The sequence below is a fragment of the Procambarus clarkii genome, chromosome 15 (assembly GCF_040958095.1).
Source record: "Procambarus clarkii isolate CNS0578487 chromosome 15, FALCON_Pclarkii_2.0, whole genome shotgun sequence".
Lineage (NCBI taxonomy): Eukaryota > Metazoa > Arthropoda > Malacostraca > Decapoda > Cambaridae > Procambarus > Procambarus clarkii.
In genome coordinates, this window is record NC_091164.1 from 36102050 (window position 1) to 36116088 (window position 14039).

Here is a 14039-nt window from a genome sequence, read left to right on the forward strand (position 1 = left end):
TCATTTACTCATTTCATTAGTTAATTTCTCAAATGGTCACTTATGCATTTCAAGTGCTATTTGTTAGAGATTGGATATTTAAGCATTTCAAAGGATTATAATTTCTCAAATGGACGTTTTTGCATTTCAAGTGCTATTTGTTAGAGATTGGATATTTAAGCATTTCAAAGGATTTTTGTTATATATGGGAACTTACTCGTTTCAAGGGCTAATTTCTCAAATGGACGTTTTTGCATTTCAAGTGCTATTTGTTAGAGATTGGATATTTAACCATTTCAAAGGATTTTTTGTTATATATGGGAACTTACTCGTTTCAAGGGCTAATTTCTCAAATGGTCATTTTTTGCAGATCAAGGGTTATTTGTTAAAGTTCATCAAGTTGCCCATAAGTTGTATTTAGTAGGTTCTATCTTATGTTCTTATTCCCCAACCCCTTAACCTAACCTCTTGTAATCGTAGTGTATTTGGTAGGTTCTATCATATGTTCTTATTCCCCAACCCTTTAACCTAATCTTTCATATGTAGTTTGTTGAATATATTATCCTTTTCCTAACCTTTCAGATGTAGCTTTGTTTCTCCTTTTTGTATATTTTTACCCAAACCCACCATCCCACTTAACCTTCTTTCCTTCTTTACTTTGTTTTCACATATAAGTTCATTCTTTATCATAGTAATAATAAAATTACAATAGTAAAGAATCAGATCTACTAAGACTTGAAATTGAGAAACAAGAGCTCGAGGGAGTGAGAGCATGAAAGAAGAGCAAGGAGTAAGAGAGAGGGGGCGGAAGAAAATGGGACCAAAGAAGAGAGAATGAGAGAGAGTGTGGGCATGGGAGCACTAAGACTTGAATTGAGAAAAAGAAAAACTAAGTGAATGAGAATGAGGGTGTGAGAATGGGAGCAATAAGACTTGAATTGAGAAAAAGAAAAACTAAGTGAATGAGAATGAGGGTGTGAGAATGGGAGCAATAAGACTTGAATTTGAGAAACAAGAGCTCGAGGGAGTGAGAGCATGAAAGAAGAGCAAGGAGTAAGAGAGAGGGGGCGGAAGAAAATGGGACCAAAGAAGAGAGAATGAGAGAGAGTGTGGGCATGGGAGCACTAAGACTTGAATTGAGAAAAAGAAAAACTAAGTGAATGAGAATGAGGGTGTGAGAATGGGAGCAATAAGACTTGAATTGAGAAAAAGAAAAACTAAGTGAATGAGAATGAGGGTGTGAGAATGGGAGCAATAAGACTTGAATTTGAGAAACAAGAGAGCATTTGAGCAAATGAGGGAGAGAGAGGGGGAGGAAGAGAGAGAATAAGGGAGAGAGATAGAAAAGGAGGGTTAGAAGGAGTAGGAGAATCAAAGTAAAGAAGGAAAGATGGTTTGGGTAAAAATATACAAAAAGGAGAAACAAAGCTACATCTGAAAGGTTAGGAAAAGGATAATATATTCAACAAACTACATATGAAAGATTAGGTTAAAGGGTTGGGGAATAAGAACATATGATAGAACCTACCAAATACACTACGATTACAAGAGGTTAGGTTAAGGGGTTGGGGAATAAGAACATAAGATAGAACCTACTAAATACAACTTATGGGCAACTTGATGAACTTTAACAAATAACCCTTGATCTGCAAAAAATGACCATTTGAGAAATTAGCCCTTGAAACGAGTAAGTTCCCATATATAACAAAAAATCCTTTGAAATGGTTAAATATCCAATCTCTAACAAATAGCACTTGAAATGCAAAAACGTCCATTTGAGAAATTAGCCCTTGAAACGAGTAAGTTCCCATATATAACAAAAATCCTTTGAAATGCTTAAATATCCAATCTCTAACAAATAGCACTTGAAATGCAAAAACGTCCATTTGAGAAATTATAATCCTTTGAAATGCTTAAATATCCAATCTCTAACAAATAGCACTTGAAATGCATAAGTGACCATTTGAGAAATTAACTAATGAAATGAGTAAATGAATATGAGACAATGATTGACGAAACACAAAGACAAGAAGGAATACTTAAGTTAGATCATGTCTGGTTGGACTAGATAAGTTAGGATACATCAGTTTGGGAAAGTAAGATTAAGTTATGTAAGACAAGTTAGGTTAGGATAGGATAGGTAAAGTTAGGTAAGATATGAAGGTAAGTTATGTTAAGCAGAATAAGTTAGGTAAGTTAAGTTAGGATAGGTAAAGTTAGGTTAAGTTAGAGAAGGTAAGGTAAGTTATGTTAGGATAGGTAAAGTTAGGTAAGATAGGGAAGGTAAGGTAAGTTATGTTAGGATAGGTAAAGTTAGGTAAGATAGGGAAGGTAAGGTAAGGTATGTTAGGATAGGTAAAGCTAGGTTTAGGAACGTTACGTTAACTAAGTAACATTGGGTGGAGAGGATAGGTTACGTAGGTTTGAACAGTGTAGTTCAGAGAACAGTTTTAGGGTAAAGCAACTAAGAAAATATGTTTTAACAGAAATGCAGGTTTGGTATGAAAAGCTGAACTAGTTACATTTTGGAGAGAAAATTTTATGACTGAAGATGTCTTAAAGAATAACATGATGGAAGAAGGAGAGTTTCTTTGATGAATGAAGGTGTCTTAGAGAACAACTTTGGAGAACGAAGATGAATTAGAGATCGCTTTGATGACTCTGAGAATAACTCTGGTCAACGAATATGGATTGGAAAGTTTCTCTAATGAACGAAGGTGAGTTAAGATTAACTTTTATGATTTAGAGAACATCTTTGGTAGCTCTGAGAAAGACTTTGTTGTCTTAGAGAATAACTTTCAGGACTTAGAGAATGTCTTTGATGAATGGAAGTGAGTTAGAGAATAACATATCATGACTGAGAATAACTTTTGATAACTCTTAGAACAACTTTGATGTCTTAGAGAATAACTTTAGATGTCTCTGAGAATGTCTTTGGATAACTCTGAGATTAACTTTGAAGTCTTTGAAACAACTTTGACGTCTCTTGGAATAACTTTTGTGGACATGAGAATATCTTTGGATAACTCTGAGATTAACTTTGATAGCTCTGGGAATAACTTTTATGATTTTGAGAACATCTTTGATGTCTTGGAGAACAACATTGATGTTTAGAGAACAACTTTGATGACCAAGATTAACTTTAGATGTCTCTGAGAATAACTTTATAACATAGAAATTAACTTTAGATGTCTCTGAAAATAACTTTGATGACTTCGAGAATAACATTTGATGACTCTGAGAACAAGTTTGATAGCTCTGAGAATAACTTTAGATGTCTCTGAAAATAACTTTGATGAAAGAAGATGTCTTAGATTAACTTTTGATGACTTTGAAAACAAGTTTGATGAACAAAGATGTTTTGAAAGTTTCTCTGACGAACGAAGGTGAGTCTGAGAATAACTTTTATGTCTTAGAGAAGAACATTGATGGTTTAGAGAGAATATCTTTGATGAAAAATGATGTCTTAGATTAACTTTGATGACTCTGTGAATAAGTTTGATGACTTTGAGAACAAGTTTGATAGCTCTGAGAATGACTTTTATGCCTCTGAGAATAACTTTGATGAATAAAGATGTTTTGGAAAGTATCTCTGAAGAACGAAGGTGACTCTGAGAATAACTTTTGTTAGCTCTTTGAATAACTTTGATGAACGAGAGTGAGTTAGAGATTACCTTTGTTAACTCTGAGATCAACTTTGATGAACAAAAGAGAGTTAGAGATTACATTTGATAACTCTAAGATTAACTTTAGATGTCTCTGAGACAAACTTTTATAACATAGAACTTAACTTTAATGACCAAAAGTGAGTTAGAGAATACCTTTTGATGACTCCGAGAATAATTTTGATAGCTCTGAGAATGACTTTTGTTGTCTTGGAATAACTTTTGATTGTGCTGAGAATAACTTTGAGGGCTTAGAGAATGTCTTTGATGAATGGAAGAGTCCCATTGAAGTCTTAAGGAAGTCTTAGAGTGTAACTTTGGTGTCTTTGAGTAAGTCCTTGATGTATTGAAGAGAGTCTTTGATTTCTCGAAGAGTAACTTTGGTGTAAAGAAGAGCACCTTTGACTATTTTTCTTACTTAGCGACATATAATTTTAGTTACGAAAGTGTTGAAAAAGTTACATTTGACTATTTTAGTGCTCCACAAAGTATAAATGTCAGTTACGAACGACGATGATAGATATCTTTGACTATATTTTCTTACTTGACGATGGATAAAGTTAGTTATGAACAGTGCTGAAAAGATTCCTTTGACAATTTTTAGCTAAGCAAAAGGTTACTTTAGTTAAGAACGGTGTTGAATGAGGTTAATCCTGACTATTTCAGATGAGAGAAGTGATATTTCAGTTAAGAAATGACAAGGAAACATGATGAAGCAATTATTTTTAGTTGACTGATGAATACTTTAGTTAAGGAAAAAGACAAAACATGACGAGGGAGACTATTTTTGTGCTCCCCAAAGTATAATGTCAGTTAAGAACAGCGATGAAAGATATCTTTGGTTATTTTTTCTTACTTGACAAAACATAATTTTAGTTAAGCAAAAAGACAAAACATGATGAACATGGCTTTTTCTGTTGATTGATGGATAATTTTAGTTATGAAATGACAATGAAACATGAAGAACACGGCTATTTTCTGATGACTGGGGAATAAGTTTAGTTAAGAAATGATGAAAGTTATTATTTAGTTGATTGACGATGGATAAAAGCTAGTTATGAACAGTTTTGGAAAGTTTCCTTTGACAATTTTTTCTTGATGAAACATAGCGCCTGTTAAGAAAGTGCTGAAAAAAGTTTCCTTTGACAATTTTTAGCTAAGAGAAAGGTTGTTTTAGTTAAGAACAGTGTTGAACGAGGCTATTTCTGACTATTTTTAGTTGACTGGATAATAAGTTTAGTTGAGAAATGACGAAAGTGACTATGTTTTAGTTGATTGGCGAAAGATTTTTTTAGTTAAGGAACGTTAGATAACATGTAAGGGGAAAAACCCAGAGAACATATGGGGAACATGGCAAAGAACACATGTAAGAAAAGTTGATGAATACAGTGAACATGCTGGGAATATGAACTTACAGAGAACATGAAAACATGATAAGGAGAATAGGGAATACAAAGAATGAACAATGGACTTGTGAAGAACATGGAGAATATGACAAAGAATGTAGAAAACATGTAAGTGAAGGTGAAAAACGAAGTGATCTTGTGAGGAACATGAACTTGTAGAGGAACATGAATATTGACAAAGAACACAAAATATGGAAGTTAGCATGAATATTGAGTATAAAAGTTGTAAAGAGAACATGTGATGAACATGAAAACATAGAAAATATGACTAGAATTTGTAGAGAAAGTAATGAGACTAAGAGAAAGATTACAGAAAAAATGGAGATACTTGTGAAAATATGAACTGAATGGGACTGTGAACATTTGAAGAACATGGAGTGAACATAGAAAACATGGACAAAATGTGAAGAACACAGCTGAATATAGAAAAAATATGCAAATACAGTATGATTATTGAAGGTTTTGATACGTTGGGGATTGATACGTTGGGGATGAGAAGGGTAAAGTAAATACTCTGATAAACAGATAGGCTGGAGAGGGACTTGATCGAATATATTTATGTCTGATGATCTAAGGCTGAGGAAATGGAGCTTGGTTAATGCCCCGATTAATTTTACTACGTTAGAAATACGGTGATCTTAAATCTCAGGGTGATTTAGTTGGAAAATAAAGAACTTGTACAAATGAACTAAGCTGGGGCACAAGAGTTGAAACTTGATAACTGAACTGGTTTTTATTTACTATGTCTGAAAATGTAGTTGGGTGATTTGGACTGAGAGTAATGATTTTACAAAAGTGAGCTTGGACAGAGGACAAGAGCTAGTTTTATAATTGTTTACTTCATATTTACTATGTCTGAAATACAGAGGGTAAAAAATTTCAGGGAAATTGATGGTTTATTTACAAAGACTTGAGGGTGGAAGAGGGTGGGGGACGAGAGCTGGAGCTCGATAACTGACTTGATTTTATTTACTAACTTTGAAGTATGTCTGCTTTTAATTTTAGGGAAATTGATGGGTTATTTACAAAGATACGAAGGAGAACTAAGGCGGGGACGAGAGCTGGAGCTCGATAACTGACTTGATTTTATTTACGGTGTCTGAAATACAGAGGGTAGAAATTTCAGGGAAATTGGTGGTTTATTTACAAAGATATGAAAGAGAACTAAGGCGGAGGACAAGAGCTGGAGCTTGGTAACTGTTTTGATCTTATTTATGGTGTCTGAAATACAGAGGCTAAAAATCTCAGGGAATTTGGACTGTTACTAATGATTTTGTACAAATGAACTAAGCTGGGGACAAGAGCTAGAGTTTGATAATTGTTTGCATTTACTAAACTATGTCTGAAATACAGAGGGTAGAAATTTCAGGGAAATTGGACTGATACTAACGAAGATACGAGAGAGAGCTAAGGCGGAGGACAAGAGCTGGAGCTTGGTAACTAAATTACTGTATTGAACTACATTTGAAATATGATTATTTTTAAATTTTAGAGGGATTGGAATGATAGTATTCATTATACGACAGGGGACTAAGGTGGGGAACGTGAGCTAGAACTTGCTTACTAACATGATTTATTTGTGTAAAACTGACTTGCTTAATGAAAAGGAGCAAACATACTGACTTGCTTAATGAAAAGGAGCAAACATACGATGTTGGAAAATAGTTGAACTGAATGAAAGGAGAGAGAGAGAGAGAGGAGGGACGGTCCAGATATTATGAGAAGATAACATAAGATAAGAGGTCTGGCTGACCGGGCGTAAAGTAAACACAGGTGAGGCGACAGATTGCGAGGTAAGGGGGGGAGGGAGGGGGGTGTGATGTACGAAACCCTGAAAACAATGACTTACACAGGTGATTTTCTAAATTTATATGAATAACTAAGGCTTACATAGACGATTTTGTAAGTTGAAAACATGTAAAATATGTCCGTAGAGTTCTCCTGGAAGCCCTAAAGTGCTACACACGTTATTTGAATTTCTCCCATAAGGCTTTAACAAACTTCTAAGTCTCGGAAATTATTTTTCTCATAAGAAATCCTTACTTCTAAAATCTGCGACTGACAAAATTTACCTGAAAACCCTGGCTCCACACAGACGATATTTCTAAATTTACCTGAAACCCTTGGGGCGCACAGGGGATATTCTAAATTTACCTGAAAACCCTGGCGCCACACAGACGATATTTTCCCTGAAAAAAAAATATCGTCTGTGTGGCGCCAACCCTACTACTCTGGGGCCCTCAACCGTTCCTGGTATGGGAGCCACCATGCCCCGTCTGGCTTGCTGTGTTAGTCCTGGGGCCCTCAACCGTTCCTGGTATGGGAGCCACCATGCCGCGTCTGGCTTGCTGTGCTAGTCCTGGGGCCCTCAACCGTTCCTGGTAGGGGAGCCACCATGCCCCGTCTGGCTTGCTGTGTTAGTCCTGGGGCCCTCAACCGTTCCTGGTATGGGAGCCACCATGCCCCGTCTGGCTTGCTGTGTTAGTCCTGTGGCCCTCAACCGTTCCTGGTATGGGAGCCACCATGCCGCGTCTGGCTTGCTGTGCTAGTCCTGGGGCCCTCAACCGTTCCTGGTATGGGAGCCGATTTAGTTCTGAAATGCTTTTTGTCGCTCTGTGTTGTATTTTCTCCACAGCAGATATGTTGTGAAGGTGAGGCCTCTATGCTTGGTACAGCAGTCCAAATGTGGCCGCACCAGAGATGTTTACAGTTAAATAACTTTATTTTCCTTGAAAATAAAGTTGACTTTCTTACTAGAGTTCCCAATTGTTGTGCAACTTTCAATGACTGGTCCCCGTGCATGCAGTCCCCGTGGAGCAGTGGTGAAACAATAGTCCCCGCACTTCGCAAACAATTTAGTCTGAGTTCGTATCCTGGCCGGGGAGGATTGACTGGGTTCCAATCCTTAACATTACGCCTCTCTTCACCCAGCAGTGAAACGAGTTGACGGGTCGTATTCCGGAGTTAATAATTAAAATTAATATTAATCTTAGGACTTAGCCGTATTAGGATAAAGGACCTGGCCGAAACGCTATGCGTGCTAGTGGCTTTACAAGAATGTAAAAACTGGTGGACCATCCAAGTAGTAGGCGTCCATCTGTCTCAGGAGACTATGGAGTTCCGTTCTGGTTGTCGGTCTGGAGTGGCCTCTCCAGGGCGCAAAGCCAGGGTAGGTTGATACGGGGGAGAAGCTGTCACCCATGCAGCAGGTCCCCCTCTCCACAGCACAGAACGTCTCAATTGGAAAGGCAAACGCCAATAAGACAGGTTCCAGCGCCGTCGCAGGAACTGTCAGAACGAGGTTGAAGGCAACAAGGAACTGCCCCCAGGGGGCACCAGCTCCGAAGTTAACCTCGAAGTTGGTACAAGAAGGCACAGGGACTCCAACCCCAGAGTATTTTTTGTTGTTGTTACTCTTTTTTGTGGAGGGAAAGGAGGAAAATTAGGGAAATAAAGGAGGAAACTTAGGAAAAATGGGGGGGGAATCATTGACAAGCTGCCGGCTTCCCGTCTCCGTCGTGACCACTAGACACAAGGTTACTTTAGGCATTAGGACACTATAGGAATTATCATCATCAGGAAAAGATCATCAAGGCAAATGGGGGACCTTCGACAAGCCGCCGGCCTCCTGTCCTCATCGAGGCCACTATTAGTAGCTCTCAAGTAAACTCAGATAATTATTACACTTCGATATCTAAGTAGTTCCGCCTTATTACAAATTTGTTTAGTACGTTCCTCGAGCTTCCGTGGCACAATTGGTTAGGTGTTCGGCTGTTAACCGAAAGGTTGGTGGTTCGAGCCCAGCCGGGGGCGATTATTTAGGCCAACTCTAGGGGTTGACCTCAGACAAGACCGACATAACACACTTGACAGCAATGTCACACTTGGCCCCGTGATCCAGCCCGTCCTCCTCAAGTCTCCCAACGTCAACAAACTCTCGCGCGTAAGTGACCTTATCCTAACACAACAGAGAACGGCACAGTATGTCAACGTCGCGACCCATCCTCCTGTTTACACAGTAGTTGTTGTATATGCTCCATAGTACAAACGTTGACGTACTAAGTCATTACATAATAGAACTTACTAATCACTTTATAGTCTGAATTCTTAATTAAAGTCTTAATTATAGACTGTCTTTATAGCCTGAATTCTTAATTATTGACTCTATATAGTTGGAAGTGAAGTATATAGCACTAATCACTTTATAGTCTGGAAAAATAAAGCTAAAAAAAAAAACATATATATTACTAGGTCTAGTATAGCACACATATGTACGATATTAGGCCTCAGATTGCGCTTATTAGGCCTAGGATGGTTTAGTTAGTTAAGGTTGTCTTTGCAACATAAATATAAAACCTTTTTCCAGTTTGTCTAAAGTCAATAGTTCAGATTTCTACTTTCTAATTGCGTTGTTCGTCGATACTTTGGTCCTCATCGTTACTATAAGTACTACCAACACAAGAGGATGGGCTGCAGTTTCACGAGCCGCTACCATTTTCTAGTACGACAATTGTTGGTCTTGGGAAGAGTATTCGTCAAAAGGCGCCGTTCTATTAGGAGGACGGGTTGAACATCTACATGCCGAGTTTTGGAGGCATAACACAACAATTTAGAAAATAATATATAATTATAAACAGCCTCCCAGTCCTTTGGAGCTCATCAACTGTTTAATATGTGTAAAGTCGCCAAAGATTGAGATAACATGTTCGTTAGTACTTGTGTAACTGACTGATGAATCTCGGTCCAGACACTAAATATAATTCTTATGCTTGGAATGTTTACATGCAAGAAGAGTTACTATAGACCTCAACAAACACGACAGATCAGCCTCCAGGGCTGAGTGGATCCCATACTTATCCTGTAGACCCCATGTATACCTATCCTGTGAGCGTTAGTGCCTCCAATACATGTCCTGTTCATGAGTGGTAGTGAACCCATACCCATCGTGTGCAGCAGTGATCACATACCCATGCTATGATGTATGTCATACGCAGCTGGCTGTGCACAGTAGCCATGATGTGCGCATCCCATGCGCAAGATCAGTACGTACTGGTGCGTTACTGCGCAGAAACACTGATACTTTTATTTATGATGAAAATATTACCAATTATAATATTATAAAAGATCTATAAAATGTATCATCCAAATAATATGAGCAGCAGAGTGGCGCAGTGGAAGCGTGCTGGGCCCATAACCCAGAGGTCCGTAGATCGAAACTACGCTCTGCTACGAAGTTGTTTTAATGTATTAATGCTTTTTCATTACAAATGTAGGTACATAGCAGTCTCTTGCTACCTCCTTCAATATAAGTAATTACAAATTACAGGTTGAGCTAGTTATATGTTAAAAAATAAAGGCACAATAACGAACGTGGGAGATTTGTACCTGAATTTACCTGTCTCTAGTGTCCTCGACGGATAGTGGAAGCCATCGGCTTGTCAAAGGTCCCCCCCTCCCCCATGGTTCATGAGGATTGTTTCTATCTGGATTTTGAACTAAAGTAATATCTTGGTATTTAGCGACTTCGCCGGTAAGACAATTCCATGGGATAACCCTAGTTTATAGTTTAGTTCATTTAATATGCACCCCATACCCGTCCTGTGGGCGGTAGTGGGAAGAGTTACAGAGGCACATAATGGGCTCAGGGACTGAACACCACAATTCATTTACCTGAGCAAGATAATCTTGCTGAGAGAGTTACAAAATTCAATGCACATCATCACATCAACAATGGGCTCGAGACCGCCAACAAGTACAGTTTCTAAATTAAGCAACTGACATGTGGAGAGCCCCTACAGCGAGAAACATTTGTACGCTAACCAACTGTGTTACGGAGGCTACGCTCTCTAAAACCTTACAAATATTTCCTCCTGCTTCTTACCGCTCGCTTCCGCCATCGAAAGCCCTAAAAACACTTCCTCCTGCTTTCTCCCGTTCGATCCCGCTCTCTGAAGCCTTACAAATTATTTCTCCTGCTTCCTGCCACTCGCTCCCGCTCTCTGAAGCCCTAACAACAATCCCTTCCGCGCTCTTCGAATCCATAAAAATACTTCCTCCTGTTTCATCCCGCACTCTGAAGCCTTAAAAACACTTCCTGCTGCTTCCTCCCACTCTCTGAAGCCCTAATAACACTTCCTCCTGCTTCCTATAACAAATGTTCCAGAGATGTGTAAATATTTCATTCAAAATGATCTGCTACCAGAAATTTTGGCCAAATATCCCCAGTTTGCTAACTGTAGGTAGTACCTAAGTGATTGTAAGCTATCCACTGCTGCCCACTGGATGGGGGGGGGGCGGTGTGCACGACAAACATATCAATTGTGACACTAGCTCTCCAGTGATTGTAAGTGTAAGATAGTAAGATTACAGATTGTAAAGATTGTAAACCTAAGTGATTGTAAGCTATCCACTGCTGCCCACTCCTTGGACTGAGAGGATGTGCGCGCCTCCTCTCCCTCTTTGGGTCAAGTCCCTCGTCCCCAACCTTGTGCTGTGATCGCCAGGGCGGTATCGTCACAATAGTACTGTGCTGCTGAGTGTTCCAACACTGTTGCATAAGTCACTAGTATCAAAGGAACCCTAGAGTGAACTAGTGAGTGGCGCCTGAGGTCGAAGGCAGGCCAGCCTGCCCCCTCCGCTCCCTTAGGGGAAGCCTACCAAACATTAGTTTGATGCATTGCTGGTGTTAATAACACAGCATCACCTGTACAGTGTACCTGGGACTCACTGTAAGACTCTAGCAAGAACCACAGGGCATCTACAGCTTCAGGCACCAAACAGCAAGAAGAGTTGTGAGATCGTAATCTGACCCCCACGGACCTCTGACCCTTGCGGTTAGAGCGCTGACCCAACGGTCCCCCCTAAGCCTTCCCTGGCGGGAGGTTGACAGCCGCCAACACTACAATGATGCCAGCTTTGTACAGAGCAACTGTACATTCCTAGTTATAAGACTTATCTTCCCCACTTTCTCTTATTCTTCTCATTTCGCCATTTCAACAGGTCAAGTGGAACAGTCCAGTGGCCCCATGCGGTTACCTGTAAAATCTGGGGGGCCACTTGACTTGGGCATCTGTTCACCCTTGTAGCAGGGTTAGGCTGTCTTAGGGGGACCTTCTGTCCACACATAGGAGAATAAGTCACTGAGGGCTACCCTCTGCGAGTCCCAACCAACCAAGTGGAATATCCAAGTGTTTATCCAAGTCGTCTGAGCACACTCAAACCCACTGAGAGTGCTCTTCCCCTCAGAGCAGGTTTATGACTGTTGGCGCTGATGACTGGTAAGGCTTGCTGCTTGCCCTGCCATTTGTCATGTTATTCATCAGCACATGGTTATAAATGGTATTAACCAGGTATCGGACGAGGTTAGAGCAACAATTAATGCCGCCTGAAGAAGCAGGTGTGGAGGAGGTAGCTGCTGGACCCTCAGGGCTCTCCCCTACCGTGACCAGTGACACTGTCGCCCCACCACCCAGTGATGGGTTTGTGGAGGTGCTAAGTAAGAGCCAGAGAAGGAAACAAGGGAAACAGAAGCCTGGTGAACAACAGGGTGGACGACCTCCAATAGTACCAAGGAGCGAGTACGCACGTCTGACCTTCCCTAAAGGCACGAGTGTCGCTGACAGGATTGTGTGGCGTAAGAAACTGAGCGTGGTGTACCCACCTGGCTCTGCAGGCGTGCTACGTCCACATGTCAACTCTCCATATGTGTATGTTTCAAGAAAGAAGCAGCAGGTTGTGGAGGCTCTTCTACAAGGGGAAATAGGTGATGTAAAGCTCTCCCCTCTAGATAATCCAACACGGAACAAGAAAATGAATGAATACCTAGTCTACAGGTACAGTCACGGGTATCCACTAGAGTGGGCCTATGAATTAGACGGGGTACACAGAGCACGAAGATTGACCAAGAATGGTAAGCCTACTAATCAAATAGTCATAGTCTCGAAAAAGCCTGATCCGCCACCTGACCAGTATTGGTTTGGTGGGTTGTATGCGTGCCCCAGCACGTTCAGGGTGTGGGAGCCGAACCCTGTGGAGTGCTACGATTGCTGTGGCAGTGGCCACATAGCTAATCTCTGCTGGTGCCACACACCCAAGTGTGCTCTCTGTTCCGGCCCTCATGCACTGAAGGACTGTCAGTATAAGAAGACCAGAGACCAAAGAAAGCAGGAACAGGAGCAACAGAACACTGCAACAGAAGCAGGGCAACAACCTGAATCTGTGGCTCCTTCTACACCGCCGCTGATGTGTTTCAGATGTGGTATGGAGGGAGTCACCATCTGGCACTAAGACTGTACCAAACGGCCAGCCTCCCTTGGCACAAGGAGGCAAGTGCCCGAGACACAACAAGTGTCTACTGATGCCGGCTCTAGTACTGTTGACCCATCCCATAGTGGTGACAGTACCAGCAACGCCCCTGACAACACACAACAGCCTGATACAACAGTTAAAGGACAGGGGGTTAAAATACCCCCTTGCTCTAAATGCCACAGTAAATACTGAGCTAAATGAAGTCCATCTTTGGCTAACTGCCAACAAACTCACCCTTAACATCGACAAAACTTTTATATTCTGTTTGGCAATAAATCCTCTAATCAAATAAATCTCAAAATAAACAATACCCAAATTTGTAACAAATTAGATGGTAAATTCCTTGGCATTCTCATTGACCACAAGCTGAATTTCCAGGGACACATACTAAACATATCAAAAAAAGTTTCAAAAACTGTGGGCATTCTTTCTAAGATCAGATATTATATACCCCGCCCTGCCCTGGTGACTCTCTATTACTCCCTTATCTATCCATATCTCAACTATGGTATTTGTGCTTGTTACGGCCCTCTCGGGACGCAACGGGGTTCTCACTCTGATGTTGTTAGAGGAAGATATATGTATCCGTTCCCAAGCCAGTAGTGGCTATCAAGGGATGAGATCCGTGACGCAAGTAACTTAAAGGGAGTAGGGAAAGAAAGTTAAGAACTTAATATTATAA

General features: G+C 40.3%; 1 non-coding gene across 1 annotated transcript; it reads left to right on the top strand.

The window, feature by feature from the left end:
• Nucleotides 1-10207: 10207 nt before the first annotated feature.
• Nucleotides 10208-10279, top strand: TRNAM-CAU (transfer RNA methionine (anticodon CAU)). The gene has a single exon. It is a non-coding gene; the product is annotated as a tRNA-Met (tRNA).
• The last annotated feature ends 3760 nt before the right edge of the window (nt 10280-14039 follow it).